This window comes from Mustela nivalis (assembly GCF_964662115.1).
Source record: "Mustela nivalis genome assembly, chromosome: 1".
NCBI classification, from domain to species: Eukaryota; Metazoa; Chordata; class Mammalia; order Carnivora; family Mustelidae; genus Mustela; species Mustela nivalis.
In genome coordinates, this window is record NC_139020.1 from 138,158,278 (window position 1) to 138,181,071 (window position 22,794).

The window sequence follows — 22,794 nt, forward strand, 5'->3', positions numbered from 1 at the left end:
GTTCTCAAAACTTAGCAAAATACAAAAGCAAACCATGGACTCAGAAAAACATTCAAACACAAATTTCGAAGTGTCAGTATTCTCAACTATATAGAGTTTATAGAAAATCATTTTATTTTAAAAAAGCACTACCCAATTAGGCAGAGGATACATAAGAAGAAAATATATTTTGATTAAAACCTACAGAAAATCATCTCATTTCATTACAAATATAAATTAAAACACCAATTTTTTACTTATGAATTTGCCCCCAAATGTTTTACCTTAAATAGGAAGGAGCAGTTAAACAGGCTTTCTTATTTATAAGTAGATAAATAAACTATTTATTTATTTATCTTATACATAGATTGATACCTATCTATCTATATATAATATCTCTATATAGATATTTTACATAAATATCTGTATTTATTTTACATAAATATCTATATAGAAATATAGGTACCTATCTATATATAGATATATATAGATATAGGTATAGATTTATATAGATATATATGTTACTAAGCTTCTAGAAAATATGCAAAGAAGTTCATATTTATAGCTTTTGGCACACTGAGCTCACTTGGGGGGGAATCTCAAAATATAAGAAATATAAGAAAACAACAACCTTATATACTACGATGTTTACTGCAGTCTTATTTTAAATAAGAAGTTCTGGATTTTTTCTTTAATGCTCAGTAGTTGAAATGTGTTCTATAATTAATTGTGATGGATCCATTCACATGGCAAAAGCTTTGTGACCATTTGAAATATTTACAAAAGAATTTTAATAATAAGGGAACATGCATGTGTTATAATATGAAGTAAAAAAGTTGCTTATGGTAGGTGTAGGTGGCCCCCCAAACATATGTCTATGTCCCATTCTGCAGAACCTGTGAATATTATCTTATATGACAAATGAGTGAATATTACTTTTTATGGCAAAAACTATGCTCAAGTGAAGAATCTTGAGAGGGGGAGCTTCTCCCGGATTATGCAGGTGGGTTTTAAATATAGTCGCATGTTTCCCTGTAAGAAGCAGTAGAGGGAATTTAGATACAGACACTCAGAAGAGAAGGTGATATGAAGACAGAGACAAAAGTTGGAATGACGCAGCCTCCAGCCAAGGAATGCTGGCCATTACCAGAACCTGGAAGAAGCCAAGAATAGAATCTTTGTGAGAACATCTGAAAGGAGCAATGCCCTGCTGACACCTTGATTTTGGACTTCTAGCCTCCGAAAAGAGGATAAATCTCTGTTGTTTTAACCAATCAAGTGTACACTAACTCGTTTCAGCAGCCGCGGGAAACTTATATAGTAGGCTTATGTTTAATCTTCTAAGAAACTATTTAACAATTTTCTGAAGTGATTGTAACCATTTATATTCCCACCAGCAGAGGACCAGTGACTCTGTTCTTTCACATGCTCTCCAGCACTTAGTATGTTCAGTTTTGCCATCTTAGCCATTCTGAAAGGAGTGTGGTTGTATTTCACTCTGGTTTCCATTTGCATTTCTCTAATGACTAATAATGTGGAGGCTCTTTTCATGTGCTCATTTGACATCTGTATATCTTCTCTGGTGAAGTGGGTTCAAATCTTTTGCCTGTTTTTATTTCGGGTTGCTTGTTTTCTTATTATTGAGTTTTGAGTTTCTTTATGTATTTTGAATACACTTGCATGACCCAGCCATTCTACCCCTAGGTATTTACCTAAGAAAAGTCAAAGCATACATCCACAAAAAGATTTGTACCCTAATGTCCATAGACATTTTATTTGTAGATGTTCCAAGTTGGAAATAATCTAAATATTCATCAACAGGTAAATGGATAAAATATATTGTAGTATCCATACAATAGAATGCTACTTGGCCATAAATATTAATAAATTATTAGTACATACAATCTCAAATTATGCTAAGTGGTAGAAGCCAGACAAAAACACAATACATAATGCATGAGTCCACAGTTCTAGAAAAGGAAAACTAACCTATTGAGCTAGAGAGAAGGTCCATGTTGCCTAGGGATGTGGGCGCTGGTGAGAATGGATAACAAAGGGACAAGAGAAACCTTTGGGGGTGACAATAAGTTCATCATCTTGACTATGATGAAAGTTCCAGATATATATCTGAAATTACACACACACACACACACATAAATTTATCAAACTGTATACTTTAAATATACTTTAAAGATGTACAGATCATTGTATGTCAATTATACCTCAATAAAGTTTTAAAAAGTTGTCAATCTCTCTATGCCTTAGTTTCCTCACCTGTAAAAAGGGATTATAGATTCTACCTCATAGGGTTATTTTGAGAATTAAATTTGTAAATCACTCTGTTCAAAATCTCACACACAATAAACATTTAAAAGGCTGGGAATATTTTTGTAAAAATGGTACAGAAACTTTTCATACTGAGATCCCAATATGCTAAAAATATGCTTAAAAAAAAGAGAAATATTCCAAGATTATAAAAGCTATTTTATTTGAATTGAAAAATTGGGGGAGGAAAGGTATTGGGGGTGATTTTGTTTTCTAAGTTTCCTTTATTTTCTAGATTTTCTACAATGAGTACATAAAAAAAAAAAAAGTTTAAGAAATAATAACAACAATCCCCTGACAACACAAAACTCTGCTGAACAAATCAAATGGTTAATGCATGTCTGTTTTCTGCCTACTTTGACACTCCGTCGTCCCTGTAAACTTATGAATGATGAGTCCAGATTGGAGAGAAAAATAGCACCATGTAACTTCTGGGATGATGGAACAAACCTGGCTATGCTCAGCTGCAAGAGCAAGTCCCTGGTTGATCTTAATTTGGATTCTAGTACCAGATTAAGAAAACCATAGCTGAAAGAGTCCAAAAAAAGAGGTGGGACAAAGAAGAGGAGTAGGAAGACTTCTAGCAGCTACCCTGCCAGGCTGCAGCTTGGGGGTACTTGTCTCATTTAGATACTTCAGAGGAAAGTCACCCTTTACAGATGGAAAGCACCACCCTAAACTACCACCACTGTAGTTCCTGTCCATCATCTCTTGTTTAGATGACTTGGATTGCATCTTAACTGCTCTTCCTCTTTCCAACCACATTCCTCTCCATCCTATAGTCAGTGTTTATACCCACAGAATGCATGCATTTGTCTCTGGCCTGTTTAAAATCCTTCAGTGACTCTCCATACCCTTTTAAGATAAGGCTTCCCCTACCCTCCCCCATTCTCAACACGGCCCATGTGGCCCTGGATAATTGGCTTCCTCCTTCTCTGGCCTCATCTTATGCCGCTATTTCTCCTTCTTCTCCTCTATGCTCCTGCCCCACTAGGCTTTTCAGGCCCTCTAAGTTCCTTTGGTCCTTCCTGTCTCACTACTGTCATATCATCTTTGCTTTTTATCATTAAATCTTCCCTTTCCATTGCTTCTTATTTACAAATTTTCTTTTCCTTAAAGGTTCAGCTAAACAAAGAAGTCTGACATCTCATTGCTATACTCTTCTATAATACTTTTCCCTAAAATTCAGTTAATCAGTCAATGGGTCTTCCTAGCTAGTGAGCAATCTGAGACCAGAACCATGTTTGTGTTGTTCAAAGCAGTATCCTCTAAACATAGAGTTGCAGGCACTTAATCTACTGATGATTAAAAGGGTGCTATTCCAGATTCTATAACAAAGGTATCAAGGTAGAGGAGAAAGAATATCAAATCCCTAGGATGTTCGCTTGCCTGTGTTAGCCTTGGGCAAGTCAGTTCCTTCTAAATATTTATAAAACAGGTCTAGATCAACCCCTAGGTATTCTCTAGACCTTAAATGTAATTGGGTGAGATTGAGGTCATGTCCCAGTGAGTAAGACTGATGTCTTGAGCAAATTAGTTCTCTCTAGTGTTTTGATTTCAACCAGCAAATAATAATTTAATGGTATAGAAAACTAGGGCAGTATCAACAATTTGTCACTCACTGCTTAGAAGCTAAAATGTCAAAATGATGCGCTTTTGTTATTGGCTACTCAAAAAGTTTTGTTCTACCTACAAATACCCTAGCCCTTGGCTTTTACCACTCATTTCGGACAGTAATCAATAGGAAACCCCAAAGAATGGGTAGTTTTAGTTTTGGTCACTTTTGAATTGACTATGCACATTCACTCAGCAGAGTACACAGGGAAAAAAGAGCATGGAAAGGGATCTTTGGAGCCATCTCTGTCCAAGGACAAAAAAACAAACAAACAAACAAACAAAAAACCATATTATCAGCTAATTTTTTAAATCTCTGTTTCATATTTGCTTTGGACCCCTATAGTGTATTTGCATTTTAAGATACATCTCAAATGGTCGGCAGTAGTAATGCACTTGTATTAGCAAATGAAAATATTATATTCCAGCTCTACCTCGATAGCAATAGCATTTGTGCTGAAAGGAAATTCAAGGAAGATACTGCATAAATGAAGCAACCATGAAAATGCAACTTTATTAAGAGAAAACCAATGTTTCCAGAAACAAAAGTGGACTGATGCCTGCAAATCCTTTATCTTGATTTAAGAGACAGTAAGTAATGACTCCAAGTGTAAGTATGTCAAGTTTACTTTAAGTGAATCAATCTAACAGGAAGACTAAAGTTAATGGTGAGAACTTATTTGCTCTTCTTCTTCTTCTATGTCTCTAGGCATGCTAAATGAACAGAATGTATCTGTATCTTAGAAGCTTTACAACACAAACAAGGGAAAAATAGACTTGAACAATCTTGTGATGACTCAGACCAAATAACTCAGAAAAAAATAAAATAAACAAAAGCTTTTTCTTGACCATGTAGACAAAGCTAGATTACATGATGTTAAGAAACAAACAAATACACAAAAAATGTTGCTTCAGGGTATGTCAGTGTTCCTATAGAATTCAGTTTTGAATACTATCTTCAAGAATACCTACTCATGTCACAGCCATATAATCTTTGATACTAAATTATTAGTTGGGGGCAAATATGGAACAGTCAGCCCTTCAACTGTATTCTGGACATGGAGGCATTATAGTAGAAGGAAAATAAGTAAATAAAAACAAAGATTTCCATGAGTATTATATCATCAGTGATATTTGTAAATGGTATCCATTTTGGTAGAAAGAGTGATTTGCTCCATAGTTGTGTTAGCCAGCAAGCATGTATAAAATGAAGTGGCATATGGAGAAACCCATCCTTTAAAAGGCTTGAATAGGGACGCCTGGGTGGCTCAGTTGGTTAAGCAGCTGCCTTCAGCTCAGGTCATGATCCCAGCGTCCTGGGATCGAGTCCCACATCAGGCTCCTTGCTCCGCAGGGAGCCTGCTTCTCCCTCTGACTCTGCCTTCCACTCTGTCTGCCTGTGCTTGCTCTCGCTCGCGCTCTCTCTGACAAATAAATAAATAAAATCTAAAAAAATAAATAAATAAATAAATAAAAAGGCTTGAATAAATGTGTTCAAGGGTAAAGTATTTTCTATGGTATTGCTGAAGGAAAATTCTCCATAGGTTTTTCAAGTTTCTGCATATCTTGCAAGCAGAGACACTGACTGCCTTTGTTCCAGTTTAGCTTCTCAAGGATGTTAGCATAATGAATAGACTTGGAGGGTAGAGACAATCTCTTGTCGTATCAGAGGCCAAGCTTGCTTACAGCCCATTAGAATATACTTGGGTTCCCTAAATTTGGGATTCCTTCTAGTAAGGCAACTCAGGTGTCACCCAGACCTCTACATCACCTTGTGGGAATTGCGACTCAGGGAACAGAACCAAAAAATGTTGATATTCTGGCTACTGCTAGCATGGTGAATAACAAACTCTCCTTTATCTGACCGAAGAGTGTCATGTTTTCTGTCCTCATTCATTCACTGTGACGGGCTTTGAGCCTGCAGTAGGGGAAAAAAAATCTCAGATCCTCACAGTTCTTGTCAGGCAAAAGTCTCATAAGGAATGAGATTTTGATTCTGAAGGACTGACTCTTAAGTTCACTTAGTGCTTTCCAACTAAGTTAATTGTTTCTGCCTAATTTCAGATAAATATTTGTCTCTCAGAGGAAAAGGCTTGGTTCCTAGTATTGCAGAAGCTATTTTGCTACTGGTTCCATTACTGGGGCAAATTTTTAAGGACTCAAATGAAGCATGTAAGTGAAAGAGAAAAAAAGGTCAGTCCAAGAAATCCAAACTACAAGGTATAAAGTATATTAAGTCTCATACCACAAAATATTATACCATAAAAGTATTTGTTTCAAATTAAGGGACTCCAGAAGTCCAGAACAATGGGAGTAGAATTATAAAATTCAAACACTTTTCAAGTATCTTGTGCCTTTGCTAGAGACATGCCTTATGGGCAAGACAGATTTTTAATATGCTCCTACCTAACTTAGTAGTAAGACGATACCTAATGACTTCAGTTTCTGAATCAATAATCTGGTATCATGTTCCAACAAGTATAAATATGTATTCATAATGGTCATGGAATGGAATATTTGAAATCAAAATTGTTTCAGAAAATTTGTTACATATTGTAATTGTACTGGGTATGCAAGCACACAGTGTAAAATTCCAGGTCAATTATGTTCAGGTGCATAATTTCATATTTTTTCCCAAGTGCTTTCAGATAGATTTTAGGATCTGCAAAGAGTAGATATATCAAAAAAGACAAGGTTACATGTTTGGAAGAGAAGAGAAACCCAAACCCTGAGAGGTCAGAGTCCACTCTTGGCAGTCACAGAAAGTAGATGAAGTAGCCAGCGAAGCTTTCCCAGATTTAACACATGTAAATGGACTGCTGATGAGATGACGCCTTTAAGGCCCCAGAGCCTCCCACATTTCACTGGGAGCTGCCTTTTGGGAGCTGTACTTAGGTGTAGGAGGAAGTACTAACGAACAGTGAAAAGGATTAACAGGAGGAGAACAAGAACAAGAATCTGTTAGCTTTACTTGGGGCTGTCCAATGTATAGTGTTCTGTTTATCAAATACTAACCCAGGTGTTTAATGGGTGCTTCTTTAGCCTCACAGGACTCCCCCTTCACAACAGCCTGATGCTTTGTTCTAATTCTACAACCTACTAACCTATCAACCTACAACCTATTAACTTCATCTGACCACAGGGGAACCATCCAGGCATGAAGGGATAAAGTAGAGTTTTTCAAATTTTGATACTGACACCACTTGCATCAGTCATTGCATTGTTTAAAATGCAGATTCCTGGGCCCCCACTCCAGATCTACTGAATCAATCTTTTTAGGTGAACCCAGGAATCTGCATTCTAATAAGCCTCCCAATGAAATTGGGTATAGGAATGAATTTTGAGACTCAGTGGGCTACACAGAGTTTATTTCTTTTTCTTTTTTTTTTTTTAAATATTTTATTTATTTATTTGACAGAGAGAGATCACAAGTAGGCAGAGAGGCAGGCAGAGTGAGAGGGAGGAAGCAGGCTCCTCCCCGCCAAGCAGAGAGCCCGATGCGGGACTCGATCCCAGGACCCCGAGACCTTGACCTGAGCCGAAGGCAGAGGCTCAACCCACTGAGCCACCCAGGTGCCCCCAGAGTTTATTTCTATAGAGAAGTTCACATTGTACACTACTTTGCTTTGAATTTAATGTTTTTGAATACAGGCCCAATTTAACCCACAATTCCTTTTAAATAAGAAATTTTTTAAATAAGAAATTGCTTAAAAGAAATTTTTAAATAAGAAATTCCGTTTGTCTCAGAAAGAAAAAGTAGTTTCATGAACTCAAAGGGCACTTCTAAAATCTGCTTTTTCTTATGCATATTTATCCTTCATTGATTCATTTTGTAAGCCAAACACACACACATATCTGATTGGATGCTCCCCAAAATTGAAGTGGCATATTAATAAAGTACATTTTCTATAGCTGTTTAAGAACGAATTCATTAAATATGTATCATTGTGTGTTTATGCAAGTAAGCTTGAAGAACACATTGATTATGTAAAATAACTACGAAAGGACAGAATGTCAATGTCATGATACATTATCCTGGTCTGGCCTCTAATTTTGGAACATCAGGAAAGGACTTGAGTTTTTTAACTTATTTTAAAAGATGATTGAAGATGAGGAGCTTATGGAAAGATCTCCCTTAAGGAAGGTTTCCTATGTTGGGTTCAGTTTACAAAGTGTGTCACCAGGAATTCAGCCATTTCCTCCTCTGAAGCAAAGATTTCTCCCATCCTTTCCATTAGTCTGCCATAATTAAACTAAAATCCTTAAGTGCTGGCTGGTAAACTCACCAAGGACTGAATTGCCCATTGTCCACATAAATGGATGTACAGTGGAAATGGAAGTTTGCCTACTTGCTCTTACTCAACCATCTGTTGTTTAGAGTCTACCTAGATGAAAGCACTTTATGCTTTTCCTGGAATGTCTCCCCTATTTGGAACCTATCTGGAAAACTTATATTCATTTCTCACATCCATACTCATATGTCTTCTCATCAGTAAAGTTCCCTAACCCCCTTTCTAGAGACAGAGTGAGTTGGTACTTTGTATTTTTGCGGCATCTAGATCAGGTCACAAGCTTGTGAACAATCATAGAGCAAGGCCATAGGCTGATTCATAAGATTAGTCTCAAGTTTAAAGTATTTTTGTTGAATAAATAAATTAATTAAGGTACACTTGGGGATTGTCTAACTTTAGGGAAACAACAACAAAATGGTTTCCTCCTTGAGAAGAATCTTGGGACTTCAAGCTAATTCTGGAGGCTAGTGATGCTATTTGTAGAACCTTTTTGTTTTTCTGATAAGGCTTTCCTTATGTATGAGCAACTAAGTCAGTGAAATTAACACATGCCCTCACAGGAAATGATTCCACATTAAGATAGCAATATTGATTATCTGCACATCAAAAGAGAAAGTCATTTTTAGCCTTGGCTGCTCTCCAATGGATGCCATTGATTGATTATTACATGCCAGCACCTCATATTTGTTGTCTTTGTTAACCCTTACCACCACCTACCTGTGCCCCTGGTTGTGTTGATTCTATCATTATCCAGTCTCACAAATGAGGAAACAGGAATCTAGAGGAATTAAGTAAGTTACCCAGAATCACAGGACTAGATAAGTGGTAGAGTCAGAGTCAAACTGAAGTTGCTTGGCCCAAGTCCATGACCTTTCAGAAATACTGTCCCGCTCTTATGTGACTGCCTGGTCAAATTGGAATACTTTCTCTAATGGTCTTCTGAATATTTGTCCAATACCTTCCCTTTTCCCTGTTCTTACTCATGTCGATTTGCTATTGTTTAATTATCTCTTAGAAGTTGGCCATTCTTTTCTTTTTTGAAGATTTTATTTGAGAGAGAGAGAGCGCACAAGCAGGGCAGGGAAGCAAAGGAGAGGGACGGAGGGAGAGGAAGAAGCAAAGCAGGCTCACAGTGAACAGGGAGCCCAACTCGGGCCTTGATCCCAGGACTCTGGGACCATGACCTAAGCCGAAGGCAGATGCTGAAATGAATGAGCCACCCAGGTGCCCCAGAAGTTAGCCATTCATAAAATACATTCCACCCTTCAATCTTTGTCATAGTCTTCTACAATCCTATTCTCCCTCCATGGTTTGCATATTGATGTGTATGCACACACACACACACACACACACACACACATCAGAGACCTGGGAATTTTAAAAAAAGACTTATTTCTGTGACCTCATCCAACATTATTGGCTTAAGTAAGCTACAACTCTGAGACTTAAAAAAAAAAAAAAAAGACTTTTTATTTGTCCCTTAGTTTTATTTAGATTTCCCACAACTATTACTGAAGAATTTGCTTAATCAAGCTGTATATTTATAACCCACTACTGAATTCTAGCACCATTTGCAAAGTGACTTCTTAGTTGAGATTATGATATGCTAAATGAAAATATTGCCAGTTTTAAAAATGTAATTTTTCATATCCAATCTTATCAAGCAATGATTCTGTCAACTTCAACACACACACACACACACACACACACACACACACCAATCAATGAGGCCCCTGAAATGCAGATTTCTGGGTTTAATCCATCCAAAGATTTTGATGAAGTTAGTCTTGAATGCAGCCCAGAAAATTGTACTTTAAACAAACTAGATGGGTGATTCTGATGCAAGTATTTTGTGATCCATATTCTGAAAGATCAAGAGAAAATCCACATTTTTCACTTATATAAGACAATGCCCTAAATTTTCTCGAATCTTCTTAGCCAACTTCTGGGACAACACTTTTCTCATAGCAAAAACAAAGTTAACATGGACAGAAATGGCTGTTCAGTCACTTATTTCCATATTTCTACAAAGCCTACACTGAACTAGGGATGGCAAATATCTAATAGATGAGATATGAGCCACATCTATCATTCTCCATGCAACCACTGCCCATGACAGACATTATTTATCAATCATGCATTCTGGTTGTCTGAGCCTGGACTCATGACTGTGAAAACACTCCCAATCAATTCTAGAGCAATAGCTAGGACATGACCATCAGGTCCTGGCCTTAAGGGCATTGAAACAGAAAGAAGTTAAATCATGATTGCGAAATACTAGTGAATTTTGAGCTCCACTCTTCTCCCTCCTCAGCAAGTGCCCTGTACCACCTCTCCCAGCTTGCTGGCATGCTCACTGCTATTACAGGCAAGCAACCCTGGCTCCTGGCAGACAAAGCCAAGGGCCCACAGACAGTGTGAGGAAGCCATCCCACTCAAGGAAACTTCAGTGTACTGGGACAGAAAGTTCTTCCTTTCTTCTCTTTCCTTTCCTTCCTCCCACTTAATGTCCTCTCTCTACATGGGAAGCCAATAGGGCTTCCTACTTAAGCTTCTAGTTGCATTGAACCTTTTTACCAGAACTGATCATCTTTTTTCAATTAATAGTTGACACTCAGAGAAGTCAAATGACTTACCCAATGTTATTTAAAGTCAAAAGTAGAATTCAGGTCTCTGGACTCTTAGCTTATCGCTATTCATAAATTTAAGAACCTTGATGCAACTGGCTTATTAAAATAGCACTGCATAGTCTGGTCTTTGTTCAGTAATTCTGATATCCTCTTGATCATATTAACATATCAGAGTTTCTATCTTTGAGAAACTTTCATTAGTCCAGGCTCAACCAGGGGTAAGTTAATATGTTTTGCAGGTGGCAACTCTGTCTTATTGTAAACTACACACCCTTAATCACAGTTTAGTCTATATTCTGCAGAGGTGTAAAATCATCTCACAATAACATACCCATGAAGAGTAGTTTTTTTTTTTTTTTTTTAATCTCAACCATGGGGCAGCCGGGAGGGGTTAAAAGAATAAGAACACTGAAGTCATACCCATCTGGGTTTTAATTCCAGCTCCACCTCTACCCATCTGTGTGACCTTATGAAAATGACTTAACCTCTCTGAGAATCTGTTTCCTTATATATAAAATAACGAACCTATTTACCTCCAAGAGTTGTTCTGGAGAAGAATTTAATTAATGGGTATAAAAATGACATGGATATATATGCCTGGCATGTAAGAGGTACTTAGCAAGTTTTAGTTGTCACTCTCCTTTTTTGCTTTATACTTGTTAAAATAAAGTAGTCTGCTCTCTTGCAAAATGAGCAGAATCTGCAATGATTTTAATGGACAATTCAGAAGAAAGCACAGTGAATTATAACAAAAAATGATGAGACTCTTAATAAAATTTATGAAAGTAAAATACCTAAAGTTTGTAGAATTTCTTTGTTTTCCATTACCTTTACATTATTATCCCTTTTGATGTCTCCTTCCTTACACACCGTCCACATATTACCATCAACATTCTGCAGGTTTTTGTAAATAGGCTTGCAAGATATTTAGTAATTTTCCTAAAGATTCATGCTTCTTGAATTATCTGAAGACTCCTAATCCAGTGCTCCCTCTACACCCATATATAAAAATATTGTTAGGGTAGCATCTGTGGGTCTGTCTCTTCTATTTCTGAGCATAATTGTTTCACTACTTCAACTGACAATGATTATAACAGTAATTTTTAAAAAAGATTTTATTGATTTATTTGAGAGCAAGAGAGAGTGTGAGAGAGAAACGAGCAGGGTGAGGGGCAGAGGGAGAAGCAGACTCCTTGCTGAACCAGGAGACTGATGCAGGGCTCGATCCTGGGATTCTAATTATGATCTGAGCCAAAGGCTGACGCCTAACCAACTGAGCCACCCAGGCACCCCATAACAGTAATTTCATGTGGGTTTTGCAAAAGGAAGAAATAGAACAAGGTAGTAAATAACTCATTTCACATTTAAGTAAACTTGGGGACCTTGGTCGATTTTTGAAGCTTGAAAATCTCTCTGTGATTTATAATGACAAAGACTGCTATCAAAATTTTCATAAAAAGTTGACATTTAGGAACTTGGTCGCATGGATGGATAATTGTCCGAAGACTCATGAGTGAAAAATTGAGATAATTTGAACTTGGGATGGGATATATATCTTATCTGTACAGTGGTTCTGGAAGAACTGTCGCTTTCCAGTCCTGTTTTGGAGGTGGAACAGTGAGCTGAAAGTACACATACCAGCCCTACACTGCTTGCCTTCAAACTTTATGCAAGAAACGAACTTCTTTTTACTGCACTGTTATTTTGGGTTTCTGATACTTGCAGCTGAAACTAATCCTGATACAGCCACTCTCCTCAATTTCCTCCCCAGATGCAAACTTGTATTTTTGACTTTTTTATGACAAAATGGGAGCTAAAAGAGGGATGCACATGAATTCACCGTCCTTTTAGCTGCTGCTGAAGAATTTTTTACCTCTTTGGCCTCCACTGAACTTACTTTTGGGACATGACCATATTGGTGGGTTCTACTTTGAAGAGTTAGGGCCTCACCTCTCAAACTCCTCCAGATCCAATGGAGAAGGAATGGTCTCTGAGATGGCTACCATCGTTCCTGTCCTTCCCCATATGCACACGCCCACCTCCACCCTTTGAACAGGTAGGGTCCACTTCCCCTCCCTTTTAAATTCGGGGTAGCTTTGTAATTTGTAATGCAGAAAAAGTGGTGTGTTGGCTCCTGGGACCTCCGAGCCCCAGACTTAAGAGGATTGCAGGCTTTTTCTTTTTCCCTCTTGGAAACCAGCTTCCATGTGAGAAGCCTGGCTACCCACAAACCACCACACTGTGAGACAGCACAAGCAAGATATGAGTAGAAGTCACACGAGAAGCACCTGGTCACCTGGTTACCGAATATAACCTTCTTGGAGTTTCTAGCCCAGCCCAGTCACAGTGAATCAGGCTGAATGTTCAATCCTCCAACCAATGTCAAAGGAAGCAAAAGAACTGCCCACTCAACTCTCTGTGAAGCCCTACCCATAGAATTGTGACAAAGAATAAATCACTGTTATTCCAAGACACTGAGGTAGGGGGGGTTTGTCCTACAACAATAAGTGGCTGAAACAGCTGGAGAAGGTTGATGTGTGGCAGAAAAGAAAACCTTTATGAGGGAAAGAAAGGACTGGTGAGAGAAAACTACTTTGCTACCACTTTTGCCTGGCTCCTACTGGGATTAGTTTTGGGATTTTTGAAAAGGGAGACCTAACAACCATGATTTCCATAGCAAAATAAATTCCGCATTCCCTGGAAGTAATCTTCAATGCACATTTGGAACACGACTTGTTCAGAAGCTGCAATTTACTCCATGTGTTTCAGCATCCATTCCTGACCTTCATGTGACATAAATATCAATGTTCATTTATGTGTCAGACTATTGCTTTGTATGTAAGATGGATATGAAATACTAGCAATTCCAAGGAGCTTGGAAGCAATTCCAAGAAGCTCACAGTGTTTATCGAACCATCTGTATATTATACCTAGTATAAGGCACCAGGCATGATTATGGGTAATTTTATGTTAATTAATGCTTGTTATGGCAAGCTGTTTATTGAATCTTATTCCATCCTAAAAGAAAAAATGAATACCCAGGTATATATGACCTACTCAAAGAAAGCATTTATTTAGTTCATAACAAAAAAGTTCTCTATTCCAATCCAGCAGAAGACAAAATATTTAGATAAAGAAATTTTATAAAAGTGCTTTTCAGGGATATTCTAAACATGTAAATGGAGAATCATGTTACTAAAACTGCCTGCTTTGTTACTAAGGATCTTCAAAGTATTTATAATTCAGTTAATTTAAGACACAGGGCTTCATCTTTTTAAATTCTGAAATTAATATAGTATTAAGATGGTGGCTTGAAAGTGGTGGTGGGCAGTGGCTCTCAACCATTGGCGACCACTAGAACTTAGTGGTCGCCTTCCTTCTAACCCCTAGAAGTTTTACTCAACCGTTTCAGGGTAGGCACCAGGCAAGAGGATTTATTTTTAATGTTCTCTAGATGATTTTAATGTTCATCTAAGATTGAAAACACGGTTAAAACAGTTTAAGCTTTGGAATAAACCTTGGGTTTGAACTCCAACCACTATTAGTTTTATAATCTTCATCCTAAGACTACACATCAGTGGTTCTCAAAGTGGAGTCGCTTAATAAGCGGCATCAGCAATATCTAGGACACTTCCAGGAAACGAAAATTCTGAGGCCTCATCCACACCTACTGAATCAGAAAGTATAGGGGTGGGGACCAGCCTCCCAAAGATTTTGCCACAGGCTACTGTTTGAGAACCACTGTACAAGAATTAAAAGGGCTGATGACTCTGTGTCCCTTCATTGTCTTCAATATCTAGTTGATACAAATCAAATTCCTCTTCCACTTGTCAGAGCATCTTGGTGGCTTTTCTGTTTTGTTCTGTTTCTTACAGTATTGTAAAGTGTAGTAACAAAACTCAAAATATTAAAATGTTTTGCTTTATTCCTGAGTCTGTAATCCATGTTTATTGTGTTAGACTAGAAAGGAAAATCAGAAAGAACAAAAATAATATACTAGTTACCCTTGAAACTAATATTACACTGCATGTTAACAATTGGAATTTAAGTAAAAACTAAAACACAAAAAACAACAAACTACACTACTACTTTCAAATAAAATCATTGATATTGTGATATAAATTCCCTTTTTCTAAGTGTCTTTTCCAACTACCACATCTTTTACATCTTAATATTCTATTAAATATTTCAGACGTCGTATTTTCAGAGTTGCCTTGTATTCCATCATATGAATATGCCTGTATTTAATCAAACCTATTGTTACAGATTTTTGTTTTTATAAATAATGTTTTTATCGACTATTAAAAAAAAACAACAAAACTTTGTTCACATACCCATGATGACATTCTTGGGATCAGTTCCTAGATGTCGTATTGACAGATCAAAGTATAAACATTAAGGGTTTTGATATATGTTGACAAATTATTCTTTTAAAAACCTACACCCTTGGGGCACGTGGGTGGCAGAGTCAGTTAAGTGTCAGACTCTTGGTTTTGGCTCAGGTCGTGATCTCAGAGTCATGAGGTCAAGCCCTGCATTGGGCTCCACACTCAGCATAGTGTCAGCCTGAGATCCTCTCTCTCCCTCTCCCTTTGCCCCTTCTCCCACTCATTTTCCCTCTCTCTCAAATAAATAAATAAATCCTTAAAAAAACCCCTAAAAACCAAAACCTATATCCTTAATAGAAGAGAGTGCTAATTCCCTTTCAGCATATGGTAATATTATATATTAACATTTAATTTAATCTTTGTCCCTTGAGGACCAGGATGGGTTCATATCATTCTTCTTTAATGAGGTTATATCTTTTGGCATAAAAAAAATTGTAGTCCATTGTATTTATTCTCATTCTTTGTCCATTTTTTTAAAATGTGAGGATTCAGATTTTTTCCTATCAAAATGTAAAAGTTCTTTGTATATTAAGTATTACTTTCACCAACATTTAGAGGCAAATATATATATATGTATAGTAATATATACATATATAATACATACTGATATACATACAGTAATGCCTTTCTCTCTCTCTCTCTCTCTCTCTATATATATATATATATATATATGTAAATATATATATGCTCTATGTATAGCAAGGACTCAGTTGAGTAGTAGCAGAATGAGTTAATTGCATTTTTCATTATAAAAAATAGACTATAAATAATTTGGTTGTGTGGCAGTATTGAAAATCTCTAAAGAATCAGTATAATTCCCTTTCCAAATGACTGCACTCTCCTGAACAAAATTTAGTCTTCTAATGATTGAGGATTTTTTGGTGTGTCAGGGCATTTGTTTTGAATTTTGCATTGTATAAAGAGAATGGGATTCGGAAAGTCTGGGTCCTGGCTTCACAGGCTACAAGTTGTTTGACCTGGAGTGAGCACCTTTGTTTCCACATCCTTATAACATACAAAACACAGATGACCTCTTCCTCAAGAGATTACTGTGCGAAATAATACACACAATGGTGTAGCATGCAGATTTCAGAGATTAACTATCTGGATTTGAATCCCTTGCATTTAATAGCTATGGGACTTGAGCAAGTTCTTAATCTCTCCAGGCTTCAGTTTCCTTGTATAATGAGTAACAGAATTTACCTATTAGAGTGGTTGTAAGGATTAAATGAGTAAAGATATACAGTACATTTAAAACAGTGCCTGGCAGGTATAGGCACTATGTATTAACACCATAATCATTATAAGTAGATATAGTAACATGCGTATTATGTGCACTCTTAACTAGAGCCCCATGCAAAAGTCAGTGGTGGGCACTACAACCTCCATGGAGGCCACCATGGTTTTGGCAGGTATAGAGTTGGGCTGCATCTCTACCAACCCCAGGATGTACTCAGAAGTGACTTTCTGAATAGGGAACTGGCATCAACTTGCTTTTTGGTGATTCACCTCTTTCTACTCAATGTGGAGTGCAGGAAAACCAATCTGTTTTTTGTTAGCTGGAGTATGACTGTCAAAGCTAACCAGTGGGTCTAAAGCTTTGATTCTACCCAGGAACTCACCTCCAGCAGACAGACAAACAATAAAAGTTCCATACCCAAGATGCTCTAAGAAACAGAGCCCTGCCCTGATTTTCAGGTTCACCATCTATAGTTGGCTAAACTCAATTCTGTGTTCTGGTATATGCTCTGTACCAGTTAACAAGAAAATTTTTGGTCTGAACTCTTAATATGAATCATAATTAATACAGAAAGCGATTAAAAGAAACTCTCAGCATTTTGGTCATCTTATCAGATACAACTCCCACTTTTGTCCCTATGATTTACACTGTATAAAAGAAAATATACCCATATGGAATACGCTTGTGAATCAGAAACAAAGCCAATGCCCAAAATACAAATCAAAAACACTGCCTAGAACAACAGGCCTCAACTAATGAATTAAAATGATTGCTGGTTTCTTTAAAATATTAAGCCCATCGATGCTTGCCAAAAACCCCTTGGCTAGCTGAGGGATTCAAACTGCATTGTTCAGCTAGAGATTGAAATCCTTCCATTCATCATTGACATGTGAAAGACAAGACAAGGTTTTTGACAAAAAGGGGATGAGGCGCCAGATGGTTTCCATCTGTATCTCCATTGATCGTACAATGAAAACCCACCTTCCCTAATCAGAAGGCTATGCGATACATGGAAAATGAATACCCAGTGTTTTTAAAGAAGCATAATCGCCCCTTCCCAACCATAGATATATAAATATTAATGAACACAATCTGGATCTAAGCAAATTTAGCATGAACTTTTAGCAACCCTCCCTTGACAACTTCCTCCCTTTTTAACTGAATCAAACTCCTAAGTTCTGTGATTAAAAATAGCAAACTCTGCACTGAAGTTGGATCTGTGACTGAGGAAAACCTTTCCAGCTAGTAACCAGTTAACATAGCTCATATCATTGCACACATTTTATAACCAAAAAAGGGTCTCAGTTTGAATGAATGTTTAGCAAGTGTGAATAGTGAAATATAGAATCAACACAAATAAATAAGGAATTGATTATTAATTGATTATAAATTGATCGCTTTTGCCGTGACTAGCTCCAAAACAATGTAAGCAAAGTCAGAGATTAATACATACAACACCAGGAGTTGTCCAAGTTAATTTTTGCAAAGCCCTGTGCTACATCACATATTGAATCATTAAGCCCTAGGGAAAAAGGATTCTTTCTCTCTCTCTCCATCTATCTACACACACACATGCACGCGCGTGCATGCATGCAAACACAAACATCTAATTTTAACCTTTCTGTAAACTTCGAGTGTTAATTTAGAATACTAAAACAATCTTAATGACTCATATTCAAGAGAAAACACTAACTGCCTTTCCAAAATGTTTGAAGTTACATCATTAGTATTACAATATCTCTAACCAAAAAGACTTGGTAGGTCTTCTTCCTTGTTGACACTCCTTTTACAAAGAATATCAGAAAAAGTCAAAGATTTGAAAATTTCCATTAATTCCTTCTTTTGCTTCCATTCCTTCAGTTCAAACAGGGAACATTTGCATACTTGCTCTAGCTTATATGTCTTTAATCTGTTGAAGCAGTGCATTTTCCAAGAAGTATATACCATATTTTCACTAATATTTCTCTGTAGATCAAAGTGTTCAAAATCTTAAAGTGAAAAATGTCAAATTAGCCCAAAGACAATATGAAAAATTAAATCCATATTCTCAACTTAAGTTCCTCAGGTGACTGGAAGAGAATAATCTTTTCTTTTTCTCTCCTCCAATGTATATTGTTCTCATTCTGCCGATAAACAAATTTTTATTGAGAACTATGTACTTGGCATTGGGCTAGGCATAAAAGATTAACACAATGGAGAGTATTGCTATTTTCCGGCACAAATGTCATTTCAAAACCATCCTTTAGACATTGTAAAGAATGCTCTTTGTCAGATGGTAACAGCATCACATACAGAGTTCACATGTGTCTCTAGCTCAAGTGACCAAACTCATCTCTTAGCCACCGATTCCCTTCGGGAACAAATGCTCAGTAGGAGTAATTTCCAGTGTCACCAGCAATACTGGTGTTTGTTTAAGGTTAGCTTCGCTAGGTCTTGACAAGCTTTCTTTTACTTTTCCTAGCCCAGTTTGGTTGAGAGCAACATGATCAGATGTCAAAATAACATCAACAAAGCTAAAGTCAAGGATGAGATGAAGCTGGCAGAGAAAATGCTCAATATGTAAAAATGCACTTTCAGTTGCTTTCAAGGCAAGAAGAATAAGGAAGGGCTAAACTCATGGTTTGAACCAAATGGTGCAATGTAAACCTATAACAAAGAGGAAGGAAAACAATCCTTCTCCTTGTTGCTTTTGTAACTTCATCGAAAGAGTAGCATGGAATTGAGGAGGAGACATAAACACATGATATGTGACACTTCAGATATGCTACAACATATATGATATGCTAATTTATACTATATATACTTATATATCAAGGTATATCATCATATGCCTATTTGAATAAGAAGCTCGACAAAGTTTTGCAAGATATTGTGGGGTAAAGTGGTAGAATATGACATAAATCACACACAAAAAAGAATAGATGAGTTGAACAATTGTTAATTAATTAATAAATGTCAATTGAGGAGATGATACACAGAATTATGCTAGTGAGCTCTCTCCCGTCAATTGATTTTGCATGAAGTTAGAGAGGATTATCATCACAGTTAAATGGTTATGGACAGTTGAGCTAATATAACCATGTTTCAAAACTAATCTGAACAAATGGATTAAAATGAATCAGATAACATCTAGAGCACAAAATATAAAGTATACATTTAATATAAAAACAATTAGGAAGAGCAGGGTGCAGGGTTGAGGGACATGAATGACAATAGCTTAGAAGAAAAAACAAACAAACAAAACAGACAAGAGTGATATGGTGGCAAATACTAAAACAAAAACAAAAATAAAACCTGAAGTGAGATCAAAGAGAAGGAATAACTGAACATATTCTTTGTCCCCTTCATTCCCATGGTCTTCCTGGTAGGGGTGGGGATGGGGACTTCCTTATATACTGGCATTGCTATGAGAGGAAATCACCACCAGCAAGAAACAGCCCTGTTTACTTTGTTTTTGATCTACTATGGAGTCTATCCGGATGTTCCTATGAAACTGGCTGACCTTGGACATAAGCGAACTATGGAAGGAAAGATCCAGGATCCTTAGAGGAAGGCAGAAGAATGGAAAATGAAAGAAGGAAAAGAAAGCAAACATGGGTTATTGACACAGAAACAGACCAGTTGCACAATGAAATAGACAGAAAGACCAAAAGCAGTCTCACGTAAATGAAAATTTTAATTTATGAAAGCCTTGGCATTGGAGATCAAAGGGGAAATCATGGACAACTCAACAATTTATGCTAGTACAAATGTTGTTCCTATGAGAAAAATGAAACTGGATCCCGATCTCATGCTGTGGAACATAAAAATCCATTCCAGAGGAAATGTAGACTTAAATATAAAGAAAAAATTTTAAAACTAGTAGGAAAAAATGTGGAATAAGGAGGGAAAGATTTTTAAGGTGCAATTTTTAAATTACTAGTCATAAAACAAGAGATTGATACATTTGACTATATTAAAATTAAGAATGTCTGTTCAGGGGCGCCTTGCTGGATCAGTCGGAGGAGCATGCAACTCTTGATCTTGGGTTGTGACTTTGACCCCTGCGTTGAATGTAGAGATTACTTTAAAAATAAAAATAAAATCTTAAAAAAAAAAAAAGAACTTCTGTTCATTAAAAGATACTACAAAGTAAAATGGCAAGCTATAAACTGGAAGAAGGCCTTTGAAACACCTAAAACCAATACAAAGGATTAGTGTTTCCTCTCCCCCTCTCTCTATACAAACACACACACCTATTAACTACTATGAATTAAGAGAGAATGGGGGGAGATATGAACAGTATTTTACCCAAAAAGAAGCACCAACAATAAATAAACATGAAAAGACGTTCGACTTCATTGGAAATCAAGGCAATGCCTTTTCAGACTACAAAGAGATACCTTTTACATGTGTGAAATTTAAGAGCCTGACATTACCAAATGTTGTTAAGGATATGGAGTAACAAGGGACGCCTGGGTGGCTCAGTTGCTTAAGCGGCTGCCTTCAGCTCGGGTCATGATTCCAACGTCTTGGGATCGAGTCCCACATTAGGCTCCTTGCTTGGCAGGGAAACCTGCTTCTCCCTCTGCCTCTGCCTGCCATTCCACCTGCCTGTGCTCACTCTTTTGCTCTCTCTCTCTCTCTCAAAAATAAATAAATAAAATCTTTACAAAAAAATCTTTAAAAGGATATGGAGTGGGGCGCCCGGCTGGCTCAGTGGGTTAAGCCGCTGCCTTCGGCTCAGGTCATGATCTCAGGGTCCTGGGATCGAGTCCCGCATCGGCCTCTCTGCTCGGCAGGGAGCCTGCTTCCCTCTCTCTTTCTCTGCCTACCTCTCCATCTACTTGTGATTTCTCTCTGTCAAATAAATAAATAAAATCTTTAAAAAAATAATAAAAGGATATGGAGCAATAAGAACTCCTACTGCAGAAGGGAGCTTTGAAGCTTTCAACCACTTTAGGAAATAATTTTGAATCACCTAGCAAAGAATGCATTTATTTTCTGACCCAGCAATTCCATTCTTAGAGACACTCTTACATGTACCAGAAGGCAATGTGCAAGAAAATTCATAATAACATTGTTTGTAATAGCAAAATACCGGAAATAAACTCTTAAACAGAAAATAGCCTTAAAGTCTATCCATAGACAAGCTAATAAATAAAGTGGTATGTTCATACAACACAGTATCATACAACAAGGGTAAAGGAACAAATACTAGCTTTATATCCTGGATGGGTAAATCTTGGAAATATAATTAGGAATGAAAAAGCAAGTTGCAGGAAAAGTATATATGGCATGCAACTATTTTAATAAAGTCCACATTTAAGCAAAATTTTAAAATACATATTATTTTGGGAGATATACACACATGTAATAATAATAATAAAAAAAAGAAGCCTTTACTGATAAATACAAGATTAAAAGCAGTGCACCTAAGTGGAGGGAGGCAGGAGATAGGAACGCTTGAAGTTCAATATCAACCATATTGTTATATCCCACTTTCTCAGCTGGGAATTGATTTCATGAGAGGTTAATTTCATTATTAAGTTTTATAGTCTTGTGCTCGCTTCGGCAGCACATATACTAAAAAAGTTTTATAGTCTTTCTATATGTTATAATATATAAATATATTTGTAAATAAAATACTTCAAGGAGAGAGAGAGTGAGACCAGCCAAGGAAGGCAGGTCTTCCTAACCTCATCAAAGCTGATTATGTAGCAGTGACAGATGATCGAGATGTAAAGAAATATTTTGCCTCTTTCTCTCTGGACTTCAAGTAGGTTATCAGTCATGCTTGTAATTATTTTCTTTCTGGAAATGGGCTGTTATGTCCAACTTTCCATTAATTCTGTTAATAATGTGAGATTACAGAGGTATACTTCCCAATATAGGAAGGGGAACATTCGACTGTGTTCAAGACTATTGAGCTATAGCTGTAGTATCACAATCAATCCTTAGAATAATATTTTATGAGAAGTAAATACTAGAGAGTTTCTAGGGGAAGTCAGTGTAGACACTGAGATGTCAAAAATCCACCTCATATGAATGTCTACCTAAATCTGAATTTGAGATACTCATCTGAGAGAAGAGAGAGATTAGGAGAAATACGATAGCTGACTTCAAAAATTAAAAAGAAATGCTGTCAAGTTTTAAAAATTTTAGCTTTATTCTGCACTTGGGTGGCCACCCACTACCAATGGATAGAAATGTATTGAACCTGATTTAAGCTTTGAAAATTAAAATATGTGCTCACAGCAGCTAGCAGGATGACTAACTCTGGATGATGGCCTATTATAGTCCAAGAATTACCTAGTGCTGTTAAAGAATGCTACCCTTCAAAAAAA

At 36.8% G+C, this 22,794-nt stretch overlaps 1 protein-coding gene across 16 annotated transcripts in view; it reads right to left on the minus strand.

The window, feature by feature from the left end:
• Positions 1-22,794, minus strand: part of THRB (thyroid hormone receptor beta) — a 377,031-nt gene that overhangs the window by 295,261 nt on the left and 58,976 nt on the right. The window lies entirely within an intron of this gene.